The sequence below is a fragment of the Stenella coeruleoalba genome (assembly GCF_951394435.1).
Source record: "Stenella coeruleoalba genome assembly, contig: scaffold_134, whole genome shotgun sequence".
Lineage (NCBI taxonomy): Eukaryota > Metazoa > Chordata > Mammalia > Artiodactyla > Delphinidae > Stenella > Stenella coeruleoalba.
The window spans coordinates 616,139-639,477 of NW_027646170.1; the positions used below are offsets into that span (position 1 = coordinate 616,139).

A 23,339-nucleotide genomic window follows, 5' to 3' on the forward strand; every position below is an offset into this window, starting at 1 on the left:
TTCCGGCACGGCACGCTGAGCCTTTGGTTATTTCCTCTTCCTGGTGGGAAATGAGAGTTAAATTTGCCCGTCCAGACACCTCCAGCTAGTCTCTCATTGGTTCTCGCTATTCCTGTTCATCTTCCGCAGAAATTGCAAACTGGGCCAAACAGGAGGTTAAAGGCGCTGACTCTCCAAGTGGGGAGAGTGTTAGTAAAGCGTCTGGAATGTTGCACCCGAGTACCAGGGGAGGAAAACTGAGACATATTTGAACACGTCTCCCGTTCACATGGTTGATCATACTTGGGTTCCACATGCATGATTTAGCTGAAGGAAGAATACCTTAAACCTGGAGAGTTAAGACCCGTGTAATGGGTACCATGCAATACGACTTCAAAGGGTCTTCATTTGCTCACCGAACCTCTCCAATCCTATCACTGCTGCGTTTATGCCCCTGTACACATGCTTGATTCTCTTTCGGAGACATAGCAATCCATAGGTTTTAAGATACTTACTAGTCAGGTACATTCTTAGGCGTTTAATATGCGGTGTTGAGTCCATTTCGTTGAGCAAGGAGTAGCTCTTGTCTATTCCATATTTGACTTAAGGAACTTTATCTGTGCTCATTTCAATCTCTGGTTTTATGCAGCACCCCAACTCACCTTTACACTTAAGCAAGCATAAGTTGGTTTTCTAAATTTGAGACCCTGTTCTGTTCTGTAATTCAGTTCCTGTGTAGCCAAGTTTACATTCCGTGTATTACTGATATCTTATGATGTTTCTTTTTCTGTGTGACTTATTTCAGTTAGAATCATCATACCTGAATCCACTCATTGTGATGCTAAGGGCCTGATGACATAGATTTCATTGCTGAGTGATATTGCTTTGTAAGTAAATACCACAACTTCTTTATCCATTTTTCACTTTCTGCGATGTTGAACTTGTACTGTAAACGAGGTTCTTGTAAACAGAGCCGTTCCAAACTTTGGGGTGGCTGTGTCTTTTTGATTTTAATTTCCCTAAGCTATAGGACCATAAGGGGCAGTGCCCTAGGCTCTGTTGCTTTGTTTTTTAGATGTTTCAGGAAACACCATACACTTCTCCCAAGTGTCTGTTGGCAATTTACATCCCGCCCATCAGCATAACAAGGCTCCCAGTTCTCCATGGCCTGTCCTGCCTTTCTGGATTTTACACTTTTTTCAGATGGCCCTTTTGACCGGGGGGAAGTGAGACTTCATTGTAGTGCAGATTTCCTTTGCAAGCTTGCTTGGTTGGCCAAAAAGGGCGTATGCGTTTTTTCCTGAATATATTCAGGAAAAAACGCATACGCCCTTTTTGGCCAAGTGCATCATTGTGGACGTTCTGCCTCTTTTCCTATGCTTTCAATGCAATTCCAGTCTACCTCCTGAAATCGGTTTCCTGCAATTCTGCCCCGCTTTCAAGTCCTCTTGGCAGCCTTACTTCAGTCTATTTTTGGACGATAGCTGTCATTTATAACTCTGCAGGTTTGTGAATTACAGTGCCCCTGAACTCCTTTCTTCAACTCGCTTTCTTTTGAGCTGGCCGCAACACCGCAGGATGGCTTCAGGCCCTAATCTGGTTCCGGTACGGCACGCTGAGCCTTTGGTTATTTCCTCTTCCTGGTGGGAAATGAGAGTTAAATTTGCCCGTCCAGACTTCTCCAGCTAGCCTCTCATTGGTTCTCGCTCTTCCTGTTCATCTTCCGCAGAAATTGCAAACTGGGCCAAACAGGAGGTTAAAGGCGCTGACTCTCCAAGTGGGGAGAGTGTTAGTAAAGCGTCTGGAATGTTGCACCCGAGTACCAGGGGAGGAAAACTGAGACATATTTGAACACGTCTCCCGTTCACATGGTTGATCATACTTGGGTTCCACATGCATGTTTTAGCTGAAGGAAGAATACCTTAAACCTGGAGAGTTGAGACCCGTGTAATGGGTACCATGCAATATGACTTCAAAGGGTCTTCATTTGCTCACCGAACCTCTCCAATCCTATCACTGCTGCGTTTATGCCCCTGTACACATGCTTGATTCTCTTTCAGAGACATAGCAATCCATAGGTTTTAAGATACTTACTAGTCACGTACATTTTAGGCGTTTAATATGCTGTGTTGAGTCCATTTCGTTGAGCAAGGAGTAGCTCTTCTCTATTCTATATTTGGCTTAAGGAACTTTATCTGTGCTCATTTCAATCTCTGGTTTTATGCAGCACCCCAACTCACCTTTCCCCTTAAGCAAGCATAAGTTGGTTTTCTAAATTTGAGACCCTGTTCTGTTCTGTAATTCAGTTCCTGTGTAGCCAAGTTTACATTCCGTGTATTAGTGATATCTTATGATGTTTCTTTTTCTGTGTGACTTATTTCAGTTAGAATCATCGTACCTGAATCCACTCATTATGCTGCTACGGGCCTGATGACATAGATTTCATTGCTGAGTGATACTGCATTGTACGTAAGTACCACAAGTTCTTTATCCATTTTTCACATTCTGTGATATTGAACTTGTACGGTAAACGAGGTTCTTGTAAAAGCAGGCGTCCCAAACTTTGGGGTGGCTGTGTGTTTTTGATTTTAATTTCCCTAAGCTATAGGAACATAAGTGGAAGTTCCCTAGGCTCTGTTGCTTTGTTTTTTAGATGTTTCAGGAAACACCATACACTTCTCCCGAGTGGTTGTTGGCAATTTACATCCCGCCCATCAGCATAACAAGGCTCCCAGTTCTCCATGGCCTGTCCTGCCTTTCTGGATTTTACACTTTTTTCAGATGGCCCTTTTGACCGGGGGGAAGTGAGACTTCATTGTAGTGCAGATTTCCTTTGCAAGCTTGCTTGGTTGGCCAAAAAGGGCGTATGCGTTTTTTCCTGAATATATTCAGGAAAAAACGCATACGCCCTTTTTGGCCAAGTGCATCATTGTGGACGTTCTGCCTCTTTTCCTATGCTTTCAATGCAATTCCAGTCTACCTCCTGAAATCGGTTTCCTGCAATTCTGCCCCGCTTTCAAGTCCTCTTGGCAGCCTTACTTCAGTCTATTTTTGGACGATAGCTGTCATTTATAACTCTGCAGGTTTGTGAATTACAGTGCCCCTGAGCTCCTTTCTTCAACTTGCTTTCTTGTGACCTGGCCGCAACACCGCAGGATGGCTTCAGACCCTAATCTGGTTCCAGCACGGCACGCTGAGCCTTTGGTTATTTCCTCTTCCTGGTGGGAAATGAGAGTTAAATTTGCCCGTTCAGACACCTCCAGCTAGTCTCTCATTGGTTCTCGCTATTCCTGTTCATCTTCCGCAGAAATTGCAAACTGGGCCAAACAGGAGGTTAAAGGCGCTGACTCTCCAAGTGGGGAGAGTGTTAGTAAAGCGTCTGGAATGTTGCACCCGAGTACCAGGGGAGGAAAACTGAGACATATTTGAACACGTCTCCCGTTTACATGGTTGATCATACTTGGGTTCCACATGCATGTTTTAGCTGAAGGAAGAATACCTTAAACCTGGAGAGTTAAGACCCGTGTAATGGGTACCATGAAATATGACTTCAAAGGGTCTTCATTTGCTCACCGAACCTCTCCAATCCTATCACTGCTGCGTTTATGCCCCTGTACACATGCTTGATTCTCTTTCGGAGACATAGCAATCCATAGGTTTTAAGATACTTACTAGTCAGGTACATTCTTAGGCATTTAATATGCGGTGTTGAGTCCATTTCGTTGAGCAAGGAGTAGCTCTTGTCTATTCCATATTTGACTTAAGGAACTTTATCTGTGCTCATTTCAATCTCTGGTTTTATGCAGCACCCCAACTCACCTTTCCCCTTAAGCAAGCATAAGTTGGTTTTCTAAATTTGAGACCCTGTTCTGTTCTGTAATTCAGTTCCTGTGTAGCCAAGTTTACATTCCGTGTATTACAGATATCTTATGATGTTTCTTTTTCTGTGTGACTTATTTCAGTTAGAATCATCATACCTGAATCCACTCATTGTGATGCTAAGGGCCTGATGACACAGATTTCATTGCTGAGTGATATTGCTTTGTAAGTAAATACCACAACTTCTTTATCCATTTTTCACTTTCTGCGATGTTGAACTTGTACTGTAAACGAGGTTCTTGTAAACAGAGCCGTTCCAAACTTTGGGGTGGCTGTGTCTTTTTGATTTTAATTTCCCTAAGCTATAGGACCATAAGTGGCAGTGCCCTAGGCTCTGTTGCTTTGTTTTTTAGATGTTTCAGGAAACACCATACACTTCTCCCGAGTGGTTGTTGGCAATTTACATCCCGCCCATCAGCATAACAAGGCTCCCAGTTCTCAATGGCCTGTTGCCTTTCTGGATTTTACACTTTTTTCAGATGGCCCTTTTGACCGGGGGGAAGTGAGACTTCATTGTAGTGCAGATTTCCTTTGCAAGCTTGCTTGGTTGGCCAAAAAGGGCGTATGCGTTTTTTCCTGAATATATTCAGGAAAAAACGCATACGCCCTTTTTGGCCAAGTGCATCATTGTGGACGTTCTGCCTCTTTTCCTATGCTTTCAATGCAATTCCAGTCTACCTCCTGAAATCGGTTTCCTGCAATTCTGCCCCGCTTTCAAGTCCTCTTGGCAGCCTTACTTCAGTCTATTTTTGGACGATAGCTGTCATTTATAACTCTGCAGGTTTGTGAATTACAGTGCCCCTGAGCTCCTTTGTTCAACTCGCTTTCTTTTGAGCTGGCCGCAACACCGCAGGATGGCTTCAGGCCCTAATCTGGTTCCGGTACGGCACGCTGAGCCTTTGGTTATTTCCTCTTCCTGGTGGGAAATGAGAGTTAAATTTGCCCGTCCAGACACGTCCAGCTAGCCTCTCATTGGTTCTCGCTATTCCTGTTCATCTTCCGCAGAAATTGCAAACTGGGCCAAACAGGAGGTTAAAGGCGCTGACTCTCCAAGTGGGGAGAGTGTTAGTAAAGCGTCTGGAATGTTGCACCCGAGTACCAGGGGAGGAAAACTGAGACATATTTGAACACGTCTCCCGTTCACATGGTTGATCATACTTGGGTTCCACATGCATGTTTTAGCTGAAGGAAGAATACCTTAAACCTGGAGAGTTGAGACCCGTGTAATGGGTACCATGAAATATGACTTCAAGGGGTCTTCATTTGCTCACCGAACATCTCCAATCCTATCACTGCTGCGTGTATGCCCCTGTACACATGCTTGATTCTCTTTCAGAGACATAGCAATCCATAGGTTTTAAGATACTTACTAGTCAGGTACATTCTTAGGCGTTTAATATGCGGTGTTGAGTCCATTTCGCTGAGCAAGGAGTAGCTCTTGTCTATTCTATATTTGGCTTAAGGAACTTTATCTGTGCTCATTTCAATCTCTGGTTTTATGCAGCACCCCAACTCACCTTTCCCCTTAAGCAAGCATAAGTTGTTTTTCTAAATTTGAGACCCTGTTCTGTTTTGGAATGCAGTTCCTGTGTAGCCAAGTTTACATTCCGTGTATTAGTGATATCTTATGATGTTTCTTTTTCTGTGTGACTTATTTCAGTTAGAATCATCGTACCTGAATCCACTCATTATGCTGCTACGGGCCTGATGACATAGATTTCATTGCTGAGTGATACTGCATTGTACGTAAGTACCACAAGTTCTTTATCCATTTTTCACTTTCTGTGATATTGAACTTGTACGGTAAACGAGGTTCTTGTAAACGGAGGCATCCCAAACTTTGGGGTGGCTGTGTGTTTTTGATTTTAATTTCCCTAAGCTATAGGAACATATGTGGAAGTGCCCTAGGCTCTGTTGCTTTGTTTTTTAGATGTTTCAGGAAACACCATACACTTCTCCCGAGTGGTTGTTGGCAATTTACATCCCGCCCATCAGCATAACAAGGCTCCCAGTTCTCCATGGCCTGTCCTGCCTTTCTGGATTTTACACTTTTTTCAGATGGCCCTTTTGACCGGGGGGAAGTGAGACTTCATTGTAGTGCACATTTCCTTTGCAAGCTTGCTTGGTTGGCCAAAAAGGGCGTTTGCGTTTTTTCCTGAATATATTCAGGAAAAAACGCATATGCCCTTTTTGGCCAAGTGCATCATTGTGGACGTTCTGCCTCTTTTCCTATGCTTTCAATGCAATTCCAGTCTACCTCCTGAAATCGGTTTCCTGCAATTCTGCCCCGCTTTCAAGTCCTCTTGGCAGCCTTACTTCAGTCTATTTTTGGACGATAGCTGTCATTTATAACTCTGCAGGTTTGTGAATTACAGTGCCCCTGAGCTCCTTTCTTCAACTCGCTTTCTTGTGACCTGGCCGCAACACTGCAGGATGGCTTCAGGCCCTAATCTGGTTCCGGCACGGCACGCTGAGCCTTTGGTTATTTCCTCTTCCTGGTGGGAAATGAGAGTTAAATTTGCCCGTTCAGACACCTCCAGCTAGTCTCTCATTGGTTCTCGCTATTCCTGTTCATCTTCCGCAGAAATTGCAAACTGGGCCAAACAGGAGGTTAAAGGCGCTGACTCTCCAAGTGGGGAGAGTGTTAGTAAAGCGTCTGGAATGTTGCACCCGAGTACCAGGGGAGGAAAACTGAGACATATTTGAACACGTCTCCCGTTTACATGGTTGATCATACTTGGGTTCCACATGCATGTTTTAGCTGAAGGAAGAATACCTTAAACCTGGAGAGTTAAGACCCGTGTAATGGGTATCATGCAATATGACTTCAAAGGGTCTTCATTTGCTCACCGAACCTCTCCAATCCTATCACTGCTGCGTTTATGCCCCTGTACACATGCTTGATTCTCTTTCGGAGACATAGCAATACATAGGTTTTAAGATACTTACTAGTCAGGTACATTCTTAGGTATTTAATATGCGGTGTTGAGTCCATTTCGTTGAGCAAGGAGTAGCTCTTGTCTATTCCATATTTGACTTAAGGAACTTTATCTGTGCTCATTTCAATCTCTGGTTTTATGCCGCACCCCAACTCACCTTTACCCTTAAGCAAGCATAAGTTGGTTTTCTAAATTTGAGACCCTGTTCTGTTCTGTAATTCAGTTCCTGTGTAGCCAAGTTTCCATTCCGTGTATTACTGATATCTTATGATGTTTCTTTTTCTGTGTGACTTACTTCAGTTAGAATCATCATACCTGAATCCACTCATTGTGCTGCTAAGGGCCTGATGACACAGATTTCATTGCTGAGTGATATTGCTTTGTAAGTAAATACCACAACTTCTTTATCCATTTTTCACTTTCTGCGATGTTGAACTTGTACTGTAAACGAGGTTCTTGTAAACAGAGCCGTTCCAAACTTTGGGGTGGCTGTGTCTTTTTGATTTTAATTTCCCTAAGCTATAGGACCATAAGTGGAAGTGCCCTAGGTTCTGTTGCTTTGTTTTTTAGATGTTTCAGGAAACACCATACACTTCTCCCGAGTGGTTGTTGGCAATTTACATCCCACCCATCAGCATAACAAGGCTCCCAGTTCTCCATGGCCTGTCCTGCCTTTCTGGATTTTACACTTTTTTCAGATGGCCCTTTTGACCGGGGGGAAGTGAGACTTCATTGTAGTGCAGATTTCCTTTGCAAGCTTGCTTGGTTGGCCAAAAAGGGCGTATGCGTTTTTTCCTGAATATATTCAGGAAAAAACGCATACGCCCTTTTTGGCCAAGTGCATCATTGTGGACGTTCTGCCTCTTTTCCTATGCTTTCAATGCAATTCCAGTCTACCTCCTGAAATCGGTTTCCTGCAATTCTGCCCCGCTTTCAAGTCCTCTTGGCAGCCTTACTTCAGTCTATTTTTGGACGATAGCTGTCATTTATAACTCTGCAGGTTTGTGAATTACAGTGCCCCTGAGCTCCTTTCTTCAACTCGCTTTCTTGTGACCTGGCCGCAACACCGCAGGATGGCTTCAGGCCCTAATCTGGTTCCGGCCCGGCATGCTGAGCCTTTGGTTAATTCCTCTTCCTGGTGGGAAATGAGAGTTAAATTTGCCCGTCCAGACACCTCCAGCTAGCCTCTCATTGGTTCTCGCTATTCCTGTTCATCTTCCGCAGAAATTGCAAACTGGGCCAAACAGGAGGTTAAAGGGACTGACTCTCCAAGTGGGGAGAGTGTTAGTAAAGCGTCTGGAATGTTGCACCCGAGTACCAGGGGAGGAAAACTGAGACATATTTGAACACGTCTCCCGATCACATGGTTGATCATACTCTGGGTTCCACATGCATGTTTTAGCTGAAGGAAGAATACCTAAAACCTGGGTAGTTGAAACCCGTGGAATGGGTACCATGCAATATGACTTCAAAGGGTCTTCATTTGCTCACGAACCTCTCCAATCCTATCACTGCTGCGTTTATGCCCCTGTACACATGCTTGATTCTCTTTCGGAGACATAGCAATCCATAGGTTTTAAGATACTTACTAGTCAGGTACATTCTTAGGCGTTTAATATGCGGTGTTGAGTCCATTTCGTTGAGCAAGGAGTAGCTCTTGTCTATTCCATATTTGACTTAAGGAACTTTATCTGTGCTCATTTCAATCTCTGGTTTTATGCAGCACCCCAACTCACCTTTACCCTTAAGCAAGCATAAGTTGGTTTTCTAAATTTGAGACCCTGTTCTGTTCTGTAATTCAGTTCCTGTGTAGCCAAGTTTACATTCCGTGTATTACTGATATCTTATGATGTTTCTTTTTCTGTGTGACTTACTTCAGTTAGAATCATCATACCTGAATCCACTCATTGTGCTGCTAAGGGCCTGATGACACAGATTTCATTGCTGAGTGATATTGCTTTGTAAGTAAATACCACAACTTCTTTATCCATTTTTCACTTTCTGCGATGTTGAACTTGTACTGTAAACGAGGTTCTTGTAAACAGAGCCGTTCCAAACTTTGGGGTGGCTGTGTCTTTTTGATTTTAATTTCCCTAAGCTATAGGACCATAAGTGGAAATGCCCTAGGTTCTGTTGCTTTGTTTTTTAGATGTTTCAGGAAACACCATACACTTCTCCAGAGTGGTTGTTGGCAATTTACATCCCACCCATCAGCATAACAAGGCTCCCAGTTCTCCATGGCCTGTCCTGCCTTCCTGGATTTTACACTTTTTTCAGATGGCCCTTTTGACCGGGGGGAAGTGAGACTTCATTGTAGTGCACATTTCCTTTGCAAGCTTGCTTGGTTGGCCAAAAAGGGCGTATGCGTTTTTTCCTGAATATATTCAGGAAAAAACGCATACGCCCTTTTTGGCCAAGTGCATCATTGTGGACGTTCTGCCTCTTTTCCTATGCTTTCAATGCAATTCCAGTCTACCTCCTGAAATCGGTTTCCTGCAATTCTGCCCCGCTTTCAAGTCCTCTTGGCAGCCTTACTTCAGTCTATTTTTGGACGATAGCTGTCATTTATAACTCTGCAGGTTTGTGAATTACAGTGCCCCTGAGCTCCTTTCTTCAACTCGCTTTCTTGTGACCTGGCCGCAACACCGCAGGATGGCTTCAGGCCCTAATCTGGTTCCGGTACGGCACGCTGAGCCTCTGGTTATTTCCTCTTCCTGGTGGGAAATGAGAGTTAAATTTGCCCGTCCAGACACGTCCAGCTAGCCTCTCATTGGTTCTCGCTATTCCTGTTCATCTTCCGCAGAAATTGCAAACTGGGCCAAACAGGAGGTTAAAGGCGCTGACTCTCCAAGTGGGGAGAGTGTTAGTAAAGCGTCTGGAATGTTGCACCCGAGTACCAGGGGAGGAAAACTGAGACATATTTGAACACGTCTCCCGTTCACATGGTTGATCATACTTGGGTTCCACATGCATGTTTTAGCTGAAGGAAGAATACCTTAAACCTGGAGAGTTGAGACCCGTGGAATGGGTACCATGCAATATGACTTCAAAGGGTCTTCATTTGCTCACCGAACCTCTCCAATCCTATCACTGCTGCGTTTATGCCCCTGTACACATGCTTGATTCTCTTTCGGAGACATAGCAATCCATAGGTTTTAAGATACTTACTAGTCAGGTACATTCTTAGGCGTTTAATATGCGGTTTTGAGTCCATTTCGTTGAGCAAGGAGTAGCTCTTGTCTATTCCATATTTGACTTAAGGAACTTTATCTGTGCTCATTTCAATCTCTGGTTTTATGCAGCACCCCAACTCACCTTTAACCTTAAGCAAGTATAAGTTGGTTTTCTAAATTTGAGACCCTGTTCTGTTCTGTAATTCAGTTCCTGTGTAGCCAAGTTTCCATTCCGTGTATTACTGATATCTTATGATGTTTCTTTTTCTGTGTGACTTACTTCAGTTAGAATCATCATACCTGAATCCACTCATTGTGATGCTAAGGGCCTGATGACACAGATTTCATTGCTGAGTGATATTGCTTTGTAAGTAAATACCACAACTTCTTTATCCATTTTTCACTTTCTGCGATGTTGAACTTGTACTGTAAACGAGGTTCTTGTAAACAGAGGCGTCCCAAACTTTGGGGTGGCTGTGTCTTTTTGATTTTAATTTCCCTAAGCTATAGGACCATAAGTGGAAGTGCCCTAGGTTCTGTTGCTTTGTTTTTTAGATGTTTCAGGAAACACCATACACTTCTCCCGAGTGGTTGTTGGCAATTTACATCCCACCCATCAGCATAACAAGGCTCCCAGTTCTCCATGGCCTGTCCTGCCTTTCTGGATTTTACACTTTTTTCAGATGGCCCTTTTGACCGGGGGGAAGTGAGACTTCATTGTAGTGCAGATTTCCTTTGCAAGCTTGCTTGGTTGGCCAAAAAGGGCGTATGCGTTTTTTCCTGAATATATTCAGGAAAAAACGCATACGCCCTTTTTGGCCAAGTGCATCATTGTGGACGTTCTGCCTCTTTTCCTATGCTTTCAATGCAATTCCAGTCTACCTCCTGAAATCGGTTTCCTGCAATTCTGCCCCGCTTTCAAGTCCTCTTGGCAGCCTTACTTCAGTCTATTTTTGGACGATAGCTGTCATTTATAACTCTGCAGGTTTGTGAATTACAGTGCCCCTGAGCTCCTTTCTTCAACTCGCTTTCTTGTGACCTGGCCGCAACACCGCAGGATGGCTTCAGGCCCTAATCTGGTTCCGGTACGGCACGCTGAGCCTCTGGTTATTTCCTCTTCCTGGTGGGAAATGAGAGTTAAATTTGCCCGTCCAGACACGTCCAGCTAGCCTCTCATTGGTTCTCGCTATTCCTGTTCATCTTCCGCAGAAATTGCAAACTGGGCCAAACAGGAGGTTAAAGGCGCTGACTCTCCAAGTGGGGAGAGTGTTAGTAAAGCGTCTGGAATGTTGCACCCGAGTACCAGGGGAGGAAAACTGAGACATATTTGAACACGTCTCCCGATCACATGGTTGATCATACTCTGGGTTCCACATGCATGTTTTAGCTGAAGGAAGAATACCTAAAACCTTGGTAGTTGAAACCCGTGGAATGGGTACCATGCAATATGACTTCAAAGGGTCTTCATTTGCTCACGAACCTCTCCAATCCTATCACTGCTGCGTTTATGCCCCTGTACACATGCTTGATTCTCTTTCGGAGACATAGCAATCCATAGGTTTTAAGATACTTACTAGTCAGGTACATTCTTAGGCGTTTAATATGCGGTGTTGAGTCCATTTCGTTGAGCAAGGAGTAGCTCTTGTCTATTCCATATTTGACTTAAGGAACTTTATCTGTGCTCATTTCAATCTCTGGTTTTATGCAGCACCCCAACTCACCTTTACCCTTAAGCAAGCATAAGTTGGTTTTCTAAATTTGAGACCCTGTTCTGTTCTGTAATTCAGTTCCTGTGTAGCCAAGTTTACATTCCGTGTATTACTGATATCTTATGATGTTTCTTTTTCTGTGTGACTTACTTCAGTTAGAATCATCATACCTGAATCCACACATTGTGCTGCTAAGGGCCTGATGACACAGATTTCATTGCTGAGTGATATTGCTTTGTAAGTAAATACCACAACTTCTTTATCCATTTTTCACTTTCTGCGATGTTGAACTTGTACTGTAAACGAGGTTCTTGTAAACAGAGCCGTTCCAAACTTTGGGGTGGCTGTGTCTTTTTGATTTTAATTTCCCTAAGCTATAGGACCATAAGTGGAAGTGCCCTAGGTTCTGTTGCTTTGTTTTTTAGATGTTTCAGGAAACACCATACACTTCTCCCGAGTGGTTGTTGGCAATTTACATCCCACCCATCAGCATAACAAGGCTCCCAGTTCTCCATGGCCTGTCCTGCCTTTCTGGATTTTACACTTTTTTCAGATGGCCCTTTTGACCGGGGGGAAGTGAGACTTCATTGTAGTGCAGATTTCCTTTGCAAGCTTGCTTGGTTGGCCAAAAAGGGCGTATGCGTTTTTTCCTGAATATATTCAGGAAAAAACGCATACGCCCTTTTTGGCCAAGTGCATCATTGTGGACGTTCTGCCTCTTTTCCTATGCTTTCAATGCAATTCCAGTCTACCTCCTGAAATCGGTTTCCTGCAATTCTGCCCCGCTTTCAAGTCCTCTTGGCAGCCTTACTTCAGTCTATTTTTGGACGATAGCTGTCATTTATAACTCTGCAGGTTTGTGAATTACAGTGCCCCTGAGCTCCTTTGTTCAACTCGCTTTCTTTTGAGCTGGCCGCAACACCGCAGGATGGCTTCAGGCCCTAATCTGGTTCCGGTACGGCACGCTGAGCCTCTGGTTATTTCCTCTTCCTGGTGGGAAATGAGAGTTAAATTTGCCCGTCCAGACACGTCCAGCTAGCCTCTCATTGGTTCTCGCTATTCCTGTTCATCTTCCGCAGAAATTGCAAACTGGGCCAAACAGGAGGTTAAAGGCGCTGACTCTCCAAGTGGGGAGAGTGTTAGTAAAGCGTCTGGAATGTTGCACCCGAGTACCAGGGGAGGAAAACTGAGACATATTTGAACACGTCTCCCGTTCACATGGTTGATCATACTTGGGTTCCACATGCATGTTTTAGCTGAAGGAAGAATACCTTAAACCTGGAGAGTTGAGACCCGTGGAATGGGTACCATGCAATATGACTTCAAAGGGTCTTCATTTGCTCACCGAACCTCTCCAATCCTATCACTGCTGCGTTTATGCCCCTGTACACATGCTTGATTCTCTTTCGGAGACATAGCAATCCATAGGTTTTAAGATACTTACTAGTCAGGTACATTCTTAGGCGTTTAATATGCGGTGTTGAGTCCATTTCGTTGAGCAAGGAGTAGCTCTTGTCTATTCCATATTTGACTTAAGGAACTTTATCTGTGCTCATTTCAATCTCTGGTTTTATGCAGCACCCCAACTCACCTTTAACCTTAAGCAAGCATAAGTTTGTTTTCTAAATTTGAGACCCTGTTCTGTTCTGTAATTCAGTTCCTGTGTAGCCAAGTTTCCATTCCGTGTATTACTGATATCTTATGATGTTTCTTTTTCTGTGTGACTTATTTCAGTTAGAATCATCATACCTGAATCCACTCATTGTGATGCTAAGGGCCTGATGACACAGATTTCATTGCTGAGTGATATTGCTTTGTAAGTAAATACCACAACTTCTTTATCCATTTTTCACTTTCTGCGATGTTGAACTTGTACAGTAAACGAGGTTCTTGTAAACAGAGGCGTCCCAAACTTTGGGGTGGCTGTGTGTTTTTGATTTTAATTTCCCTAAGCTATAGGAACATAAGTGGAAGTGCCCTAGGCTCTGTTGCTTTGTTTTTTAGATGTTTCAGGAAACACCATACACTTCTCCAGAGTGTCTGTTGGCAATTTACATCCCGCCCATCAGCATAACAAGGCTCCCAGTTCTCCATGGCCTGTCCTGCCTTTCTGGATTTTACACTTTTTTCAGATGGCCCTTTTGACCGGGGGGAAGTGAGACTTCATTGTAGTGCAGATTTCCTTTGCAAGCTTGCTTGGTTGGCCAAAAAGGGCGTATGCGTTTTTTCCTGAATATATTCAGGAAAAAACGCATACGCCCTTTTTGGCCAAGTGCATCATTGTGGACGTTCTGCCTCTTTTCCTATGCTTTCAATGCAATTCCAGTCTACCTCCTGAAATCGGTTTCCTGCAATTCTGCCCCGCTTTCAAGTCCTCTTGGCAGCCTTACTTCAGTCTATTTTTGGACGATAGCTGTCATTTATAACTCTGCAGGTTTGTGAATTACAGTGCCCCTGAGCTCCTTTCTTCAACTCGCTTTCTTGTGACCTGGCCGCAACACCGCAGGATGGCTTCAGGCCCTAATCTGGTTCCGGCCCGGCATGCTGAGCCTTTGGTTAATTCCTCTTCCTGGTGGGAAATGAGAGTTAAATTTGCCCGTCCAGACACCTCCAGCTAGCCTCTCATTGGTTCTCGCTATTCCTGTTCATCTTCCGCAGAAATTGCAAACTGGGCCAAACAGGAGGTTAAAGGCGCTGACTCTCCAAGTGGGGAGAGTGTTAGTAAAGCGTCTGGAATGTTGCACCCGAGTACCAGGGGAGGAAAACTGAGACATATTTGAACACGTCTCCCGTTCACATGGTTGATCATACTTGGGTTCCACATGCATGTTTTAGCTGAAGGAAGAATACCTTAAACCTGGAGAGTTGAGACCCGTGTAATGGGTACCATGCAATATGACTTCAAAGGGTCTTCATTTGCTCACCGAACCTCTCCAATCCTATCACTGCTGCGTTTATGCCCCTGTACACATGCTTGATTCTCTTTCGGAGACATAGCAATCCATAGGTTTTAAGATACTTACTAGTCAGGTACATTCTTAGGCGTTTAATATGCGGTGTTGAGTCCATTTTGTTGAGCAAGGAGTAGCTCTTGTCTATTCCATATTTGACTTAAGGAACTTTATCTGTGCTCATTTCAATCTCTGGTTTTATGCAGCACCCCAACTCACCTTTACCCTTAAGCAAGCATAAGTTGGTTTTCTAAATTTGAGACCCTGTTCTGTTCTGTAATTCAGTTCCTGTGTAGCCAAGTTTACATTCCGTGTATTACTGATATCTTATGATGTTTCTTTTTCTGTGTGACTTACTTCAGTTAGAATCATCATACCTGAATCCACTCATTGTGCTGCTAAGGGCCTGATGACACAGATTTCATTGCTGAGTGATATTGCTTTGTAAGTAAATACCACAACTTCTTTATCCATTTTTCACTTTCTGCGATGTTGAACTTGTACTGTAAACGAGGTTCTTGTAAACAGAGGCGTCCCAAACTTTGGGGTGGCTGTGTCTTTTTGATTTTAATTTCCCTAAGCTATAGGACCATAAGTGGCAGTGCCCTAGGCTCTGTTGCTTTGTTTTTTAGATGTTTCAGGAAACACCATACACTTCTCCAGAGTGTCTGTTGGCAATTTACATCCCGCCCATCAGCATAACAAGGCTCCCAGTTCTCCATGGCCTGTCCTGCCTTTCTGGATTTTACACTTTTTTCAGATGGCCCTTTTGACCGGGGGGAAGTGAGACTTCATTGTAGTGCAGATTTCCTTTGCAAGCTTGCTTGGTTGGCCAAAAAGGGCGTATGCGTTTTTTCCTGAATATATTCAGGAAAAAACGCATACGCCCTTTTTGGCCAAGTGCATCATTGTGGACGTTCTGCCTCTTTTCCTATGCTTTCAATGCAATTCCAGTCTACCTCCTGAAATCGGTTTCCTGCAATTCTGCCCCGCTTTCAAGTCCTCTTGGCAGCCTTACTTCAGTGTATTTTTGGACGATAGCTGTCATTTATAACTCTGCAGGTTTGTGAATTACAGTGTCCCTGAGCTCCTTTCTTCAACTCGCTTTCTTGTGACCTGGCCGCAGCACCGCAGGATGGCTTCAGGCCCTAATCTGTTTCCGGCCCGGCATGCTGAGCCTTTGGTTAATTCCTCTTCCTGGTGGGAAATGAGAGTTAAATTTGCCCGTCCAGACACCTCCAGCTAGCCTCTCATTGGTTCTCGCTATTCCTGTTCATCTTCCGCAGAAATTGCAAACTGGGCCAAACAGGAGGTTAAAGGGACTGACTCTCCAAGTGGGGAGAGTGTTAGTAAAGCGTCTGGAATGTTGCACCCGAGTACCAGGGGAGGAAAACTGAGACATATTTGAACACGTCTCCCGTTCACATGGTTGATCATACTTGGGTTCCACATGCATGTTTTAGCTGAAGGAAGAATACCTTAAACCTGGAGAGTTGAGACCCGTGGAATGGGTACCATGCAATATGACTTCAAAGGGTCTTCATTTGCTCACCGAACCTCTCCAATCCTATCACTGCTGCGTTTATGCCCCTGTACACATGCTTGATTCTCTTTCGGAGACATAGCAATCCATAGGTTTTAAGATACTTACTAGTCAGGTACATTCTTAGGCGTTTAATATGCGGTGTTGAGTCCATTTCGTTGAGCAAGGAGTAGCTCTTGTCTATTCCATATTTGACTTAAGGAACTTTATCTGTGCTCATTTCAATCTCTGGTTTTATGCAGCACCCCAACTCACCTTTACCCTTAAGCAAGCATAAGTTGGTTTTCTAAATTTGAGACCCTGTTCTGTTCCGTAATTCAGTTCCTGTGTAGCCAAGTTTACATTCCGTGTATTACTGATATCTTATGATGTTTCTTTTTCTGTGTGACTTATTTCAGTTAGAATCATCATACCTGAATCCACTCATTGTGATGCTAATGGCCTGATGACATAGATTTCATTGCTGAGTGATATTGCTTTGTAAGTAAATACCACAACTTCTTTATCCATTTTTCACTTTCTGCGATGTTGAACTTGTACTGTAAACGAGGTTCTTGTAAACAGAGGCGTCCCAAACTTTGGGGTGGCTGTGTCTTTTTGATTTTAATTTCCCTAAGCTATAGGACCATAAGTGGCAGTGCCCTAGGCTCTGTTGCTTTGTTTTTTAGATGTTTCAGGAAACACCATACACTTCTCCCGAGTGTCTGTTGGCAATTTACATCCCGCCCATCAGCATAACAAGGCTCCCAGTTCTCCATGGCCTGTCCTGCCTTTCTGGATTTTACACTTTATTCAGATGGCCCTTTTGACCGGGGGGAAGTGAGACTTCATTGTAGTGCAGATTTCCTTTGCAAGCTTGCTTGGTTGGCCAAAAAGGGCGTATGCGTTTTTTCCTGAATATATTCAGGAAAAAACGCATATGCCCTTTTTGGCCAAGTGCATCATTGTGGACGTTCTGCCTCTTTTCCTATGCTTTCAATGCAATTCCAGTCTACCTCCTGAAATCAGTTTCCTGCAATTCTGCCCCGCTTTCAAGTCCTCTTGGCAGCCTTACTTCAGTCTATTTTTGGACGATAGCTGTCATTTATAACTCTGCAGGTTTGTGAATTACAGTGTCCCTGAGCTCCTTTCTTCAACTCGCTTTCTTGTGACCTGGCCGCAGCACCGCAGGATGGCTTCAGGCCCTAATCTGGTTCCGGCCCGGCATGCTGAGCCTTTGGTTAATTCCTCTTCCTGGTGGGAAATGAGAGTTAAATTTGCCCGTCCAGACACCTCCAGCTAGCCTCTCATTGGTTCTCGCTATTCCTGTTCATCTTCCGCAGGAATTGCAAACTGGGCCAAACAGGAGGTTAAAGGGACTGACTCTCCAAGTGGGGAGAGTGTTAGTAAAGCGTCTGGAATGTTGCACCCGAGTACCAGGGGAGGAAAACTGAGACATATTTGAACACGTCTCCCGTTCACATGGTTGATCATACTTGGGTTCCACATGCATGTTTTAGCTGAAGGAAGAATACCTTAAACCTGGAGAGTTGAGACCCGTGGAATAGGTACCATGCAATATGACTTCAAAGGGTCTTCATTTGCTCACCGAACCTCTCCAATCCTATCACTGCTGCGTTTATGCCCCTGTACACATGCTTGATTCTCTTTCGGAGACATAGCAATCCATAGGTTTTAAGATACTTACTAGTCAGGTACATTCTTAGGCGTTTAATATGCGGTGTTGAGTCCATTTTGTTGAGCAAGGAGTAGCTCTTGTCTATTCCATATTTGACTTAAGGAACTTTATCTGTGCTCATTTCAGTCTCTGGTTTTATGCAGCACCCCAACTCACCTTTACCCTTAAGCAAGCATAAGTTGGTTTTCTACATTTGAGACCCTGTTCTGTTCTGTAATTCAGTTCCTGTGTAGCCAAGTTTACATTCCGTGTATTACTGATATCTTATGATGTTTCTTTTTCTGTGTGACTTATTTCAGTTAGAATCATCATACCTGAATCCACTCATTGTGATGCTAAGGGCCTGATGACATAGATTTCATTACTGAGTGATATTGCTTTGTAAGTAAATTCCACAACTTCTTTATCCATTTTTCACTTTCTGCGATGTTGAACTTGTACTGTAAACGAGGGTCTTGTAAACAGAGGCGTCCCAAAGTTTGGGGTGGCTGTGTCTTTTTGATTTTAATTTCCCTAAGCTATAGGACCATAAGTGGCAGTGCCCTAGGCTCTGTTGCTTTGTTTTTTAGATGTTTCAGGAAACACCATACACTTCTCCCGAGTGTCTGTTGGCAATTTACATCCCGCCCATCAGCATAACAAGGCTCCCAGTTCTCCATGGCCTGTCCTGCCTTTCTGGATTTTACACTTTTTTCAGATGGCCCTTTTGACCGGGGGGAAGTGAGACTTCATTGTAGTGCAGATTTCCTTTGCAAGCTTGCTTGGTTGGCCAAAAAGGGCGTATGCGTTTTTTCCTGAATATATTCAGGAAAAAACGCATACACCCTTTTTGGCCAAGTGCATCATTGTGGACGTTCTGCCTCTTTTCCTATGCTTTCAATGCAATTCCAGTCTACCTCCTGAAATCGGTATCCTGCAATTCTGCCCCGCTTTCAAGTCCTCTTGGCAGCCTTACTTCGGTCTATTTTTGGACGATAGCTGTCATTTATAACTCTGCAGGTTTGTGAATTACAGTGCCCCTGAGCTCCTTTCTTCAACTTGCTTTCTTGTGACCTGGCCGCAACACCGCAGGATGGCTTCAGGCCCTAATCTGGTTCCGGCCCGGCACGCTGAGCCTTTGGTTATTTCCTTTTCCTGGTGGGAAATGAGAGTTAAATTTGCCCGTCCAGTCACCTCCAGCTAGTCTCTCATTGGTTCTCGCTATTCCTGTTCATCTTCCGCAGAAATTGCAAACTGGGCCAAACAGGAGGTTAAAGGCGCTGACTCTCCAAGTGGGGAGAGTGTTAGTAAAGCGTCTGGAATGTTGCACCCGAGTACCAGGGGAGGAAAACTGAGACATATTTGAACACGTCTCCCGTTCACATGGTTGATCATATTTGGGTTCCACATGCATGTTTTAGCTGAAGGAAGAATACCTTAAACCTGGAGAGTTAAGACCCGTGTAATGGGTACCATGCAATATGACTTCAAAGGGTCTTCATTTGCTCACCGAACCTCTCCAATCCTATCACTGCTGCGTTTATGCCCCTGTACACATGCTTGATTCTCTTTCGGAGACATAGCAATCCATAGGTTTTAAGATACTTACTAGTCAGGTACATTCTTAGGCGTTTAATATGCGGTGTTGAGTCCATTTTGTTGAGCAAGGAGTAGCTCTTGTCTATTCCATATTTGACTTAAGGAACTTTATCTGTGCTCATTTCAATCTCTGGTTTTATGCAGCACCCCAACTCACCTTTACCCTTAAGCAAGCATAAGTTGGTTTTCTAAATTTGAGACCCTGTTCTGTTCTGCAATTCAATTCCTGTGTAGCCAAGTTTACATTCCGTGTATTACTGATATCTTATGATGTTTCTTTTTCTGTGTGACTTACTTCAGTTAGAATCATCATACCTGAATCCACTCATTGTGCTGCTAAGGGCCTGATGACACAGATTTCATTGCTGAGTGATATTGCTTTGTAAGTAAATACCACAACTTCTTTATCCATTTTTCACTTTCTGCGATGTTGAACTTGTACTGTAAACGAGGTTCTTGTAAACAGAGGCGTCCCAAACTTTGGGGTGGCTGTGTCTTTTTGATTTTAATTTCCCTAAGCTATAGGACCATAAGTGGCAGTGCCCTAGGCTCTGTTGCTTTGTTTTTTAGATGTTTCAGGAAACACCATACACTTCTCCAGAGTGTCTGTTGGCAATTTACATCCCGCCCATCAGCATAACAAGGCTCCCAGTTCTCCATGGCCTGTCCTGCCTTTCTGGATTTTACACTTTTTTCAGATGGCCCTTTTGACCGGGGGGAAGTGAGACTTCATTGTAGTGCAGATTTCCTTTGCAAGCTTGCTTGGTTGGCCAAAAAGGGCGTATGCGTTTTTTCCTGAATATATTCAGGAAAAAACGCATACGCCCTTTTTGGCCAAGTGCATCATTGTGGACGTTCTGCCTCTTTTCCTATGCTTTCAATGCAATTCCAGTCTACCTCCTGAAATCGGTTTCCTGCAATTCTGCCCCGCTGTCAAGTCCTCTTGGCAGCCTTACTTCAGTCTATTTTTGGACGATAGCTGTCATTTATAACTCTGCAGGTTTGTGAATTACAGTGCCCCTGAGCTCCTTTCTTAAACTCGCTTTCTTGTGACCTGGCCGCAACACCGCAGGATGGCTTCAGGCCCTAATCTGGTTCTGGCAACGGCACGCTGAGCCTTTGGTTAATTCCTCTTCTTCGTGGGAAATGAGAGTTAAATTTGCCCGTCCAGACACCTCCAGCTAGCCTCTCATTGGTTCTCGCTATTCCTGTTCATCTTCCGCAGAAATTGCAAACTGGGCCAAACAGGAGGTTAAAGGCGCTGACTCTCCAAGTGGGGAGAGTGTTAGTAAAGCGTCTGGAATGTTGCACCCGAGTACCAGGGGAGGAAAACTGAGACATATTTGAACACGTCTCCCGTTCACATGGTTGATCATACTTGGGTTCCACATGCATGTTTTAGCTGAAGGAAGAATACCTTAAACCTGGAGAGTTAAGACCCGTGTAATGGGTACCATGCAATATGACTTCAAAGGGTCTTCATTTGCTCACCGAACCTCTCCAATCCTATCACTGCTGCGTTTATGCCCCTGTACACATGCTTGATTCTCTTTCGGAGACATAGCAATCCATAGGTTTTAAGATACTTACTAGTCAGGTACATTCTTAGGCGTTTAATATGCGGTGTTGAGTCCATTTCGTTGAGCAAGGAGTAGCTCTTGTCTATTCCATATTTGACTTAAGGAACTTTATCTGTGCTCATTTCAATCTCTGGTTTTATGCAGCACCCCAACTCACCTTTACCCTTAAGCAAGCATAAGTTGGTTTTCTAAATTTGAAACCCTGTTCTGTTCTGTAATTCAGTTCCTGTGTAGCCAAGTTTCCATTCCGTGTATTACTGATATCTTATGATGTTTCTTTTTCTGTGTGACTTATTTCAGTTAGAATCATCATACCTGAATCCACTCATTGTGATGCTAAGGGCCTGATGACATAGATTTCATTGCTGAGTGATGTTGTTTTGTAAGTGAATACCACAACTTCTTTATCCATTTTTCACTTTCTGCGATGTTGAACTTGTACTGTAAACGAGGGTCTTGTAAACAGAGGCGTCCCAAACTTTGGGGTGGCTGTGTCTTTTTTATTTTAATTTCCCTAAGCTATAGGACCATAAGTGGCAGTGCCCTAGGCTCTGTTGCTTTGTTTTTTAGATGTTTCAGGAAACACCATACACTTCTCCCGAGTGGTTGTTGGCAATTTACATCCCGCCCATCAGCATAACAAGGCTCCCAGTTCTCCATGGCCTGTCCTGCCTTTCTGGATTTTACACTTTTTTCAGATGGCCCTTTTGACCGGGGGGAAGTGAGACTTCATTGTAGTGCAGATTTCCTTTGCAAGCTTGCTTGGTTGGCCAAAAAGGGCGTATGCGTTTTTTCCTGAATATATTCAGGAAAAAACTCCTACGCCCTTTTTGGCCAAGTGCATCATTGTGGACGTTCTGCCTCTTTTCCTATGCTTTCAATGCAATTCCAGTCTACCTCCTGAAATCGGTTTCCTGCAATTCTGCCCCGCTTTCAAGTCCTCTTGGCAGCCTTACTTCAGTCTATTTTTGGACGATAGCTGTCATTTATAACTCTGCAGGTTTGTGAATTACAGTGCCCCTGAGCTCCTTTCTTCAACTCGCTTTCTTTTGAGCTGGCCGCAACACCGCATGATGGCTTCAGGCCCTAATCTGGTTCCGGCCCGGCATGCTGAGCCTTTGGTTAATTCCTCTTCCTGGTGGGAAATGAGAGTTAAATTTGCCCGTCCCAGACACCTCCAGCTAGCCTCTCATTGGTTCTCACTATTCCTGTTCATCTTCCGCAGAAATTGCAAACTGGGCCAAACAGGAGGTTAAAGGGACTGACTCTCCAAGTGGGGAGAGTGTTAGTAAAGCGTCTGGAATGTTGCACCCGAGTACCAGGGGAGGAAAACTGAGAGATATTTGAACACGTCTCCCGATCACATGGTTGATCATACTCTAGGTTCCACATGCATGTTTTAGCTGAAGGAAGAATACCTTAAACCTGGGTAGTTGAAACCCGTGGAATGGGTACCAGGCAATATGACTTCAAAGGGTCTTCATTTGCTCACCGAACCTCTCCAATCCTATCACTGCTGCGTTTATGCCCCTGTACACATGCTTGATTCTCTTTCGGAGACATAGCAATCCATAGGTTTTAAGATACTTACAAGTCAGGTACATTCTTAGGCGTTTAATATGGGGTGTTGAGTCCATTTCGTTGAGCAAGGAGTAGCTCTTGTCTATTCCATATTTGGCTTAAGGAACTTTATCTGTGCTCATTTCAATCTCTGGTTTTATGCAGCACCCCAACTCACCTTTACCCTTAAGCAAGAATAAGTTGGTTTTCTAAATTTGAGACCCTGTTCTGTTCTGTAATTCAGTTCCTGTGTAGCCAAGTTTACATTCCGTGTATTACTGATATCTTATGATGTTTCTTTTTCTGTGTGACTTATTTCAGTTAGAATCATCAAACCTGAATCCACTCATTGTGCTGCTAAGGGCCTGATGACACAGATTTCATTGCTGAGTGATATTGCTTTGTAAGTAAATACCACAACTTCTTTATCCATTTTTCACTTTCTGCGATGTTGAACTTGTACTGTAAACGAGGTTCTTGTAAACAGAGGCGTCCCAAACTTTGGGGTGGCTGTGTCTTTTTGATTTTAATTTCCCTAAGCTATAGTACCATAAGTGGCAGTGCCCTAGGCTCTGTTGCTTTGTTTTTTAGATGTTTCAGGAAACACCATACACTTCTCCCAAGTTGTTGTTGGCAATTTACATCCCGCCCATCAGCATAACAAGGCTCCCAGTTCTCCATGGCCTGTCCTGCCTTTCTGGATTTTACACTTTTTTCAGATGGCCCTTTTGACCGGGGGGAAGTGAGACTTCATTGTAGTGCAGATTTCC

General features: G+C 43.9%; 1 long non-coding RNA gene across 1 annotated transcript in view; it reads left to right on the plus strand.

Annotated features, from left to right (window-relative positions):
- The window catches only part of LOC307181290, a 500,419-nt gene extending 477,385 nt beyond the window's left edge, over nucleotides 1–23,034 (plus strand). The window contains exon 7 of the long non-coding RNA XR_013826336.1: nucleotides 22,895–23,034. This is a non-coding gene — a long non-coding RNA (uncharacterized lncRNA). The remainder of the gene's footprint in view (nucleotides 1–22,894) is intronic.
- Nucleotides 23,035–23,339: the final 305 nt, after the last annotated feature.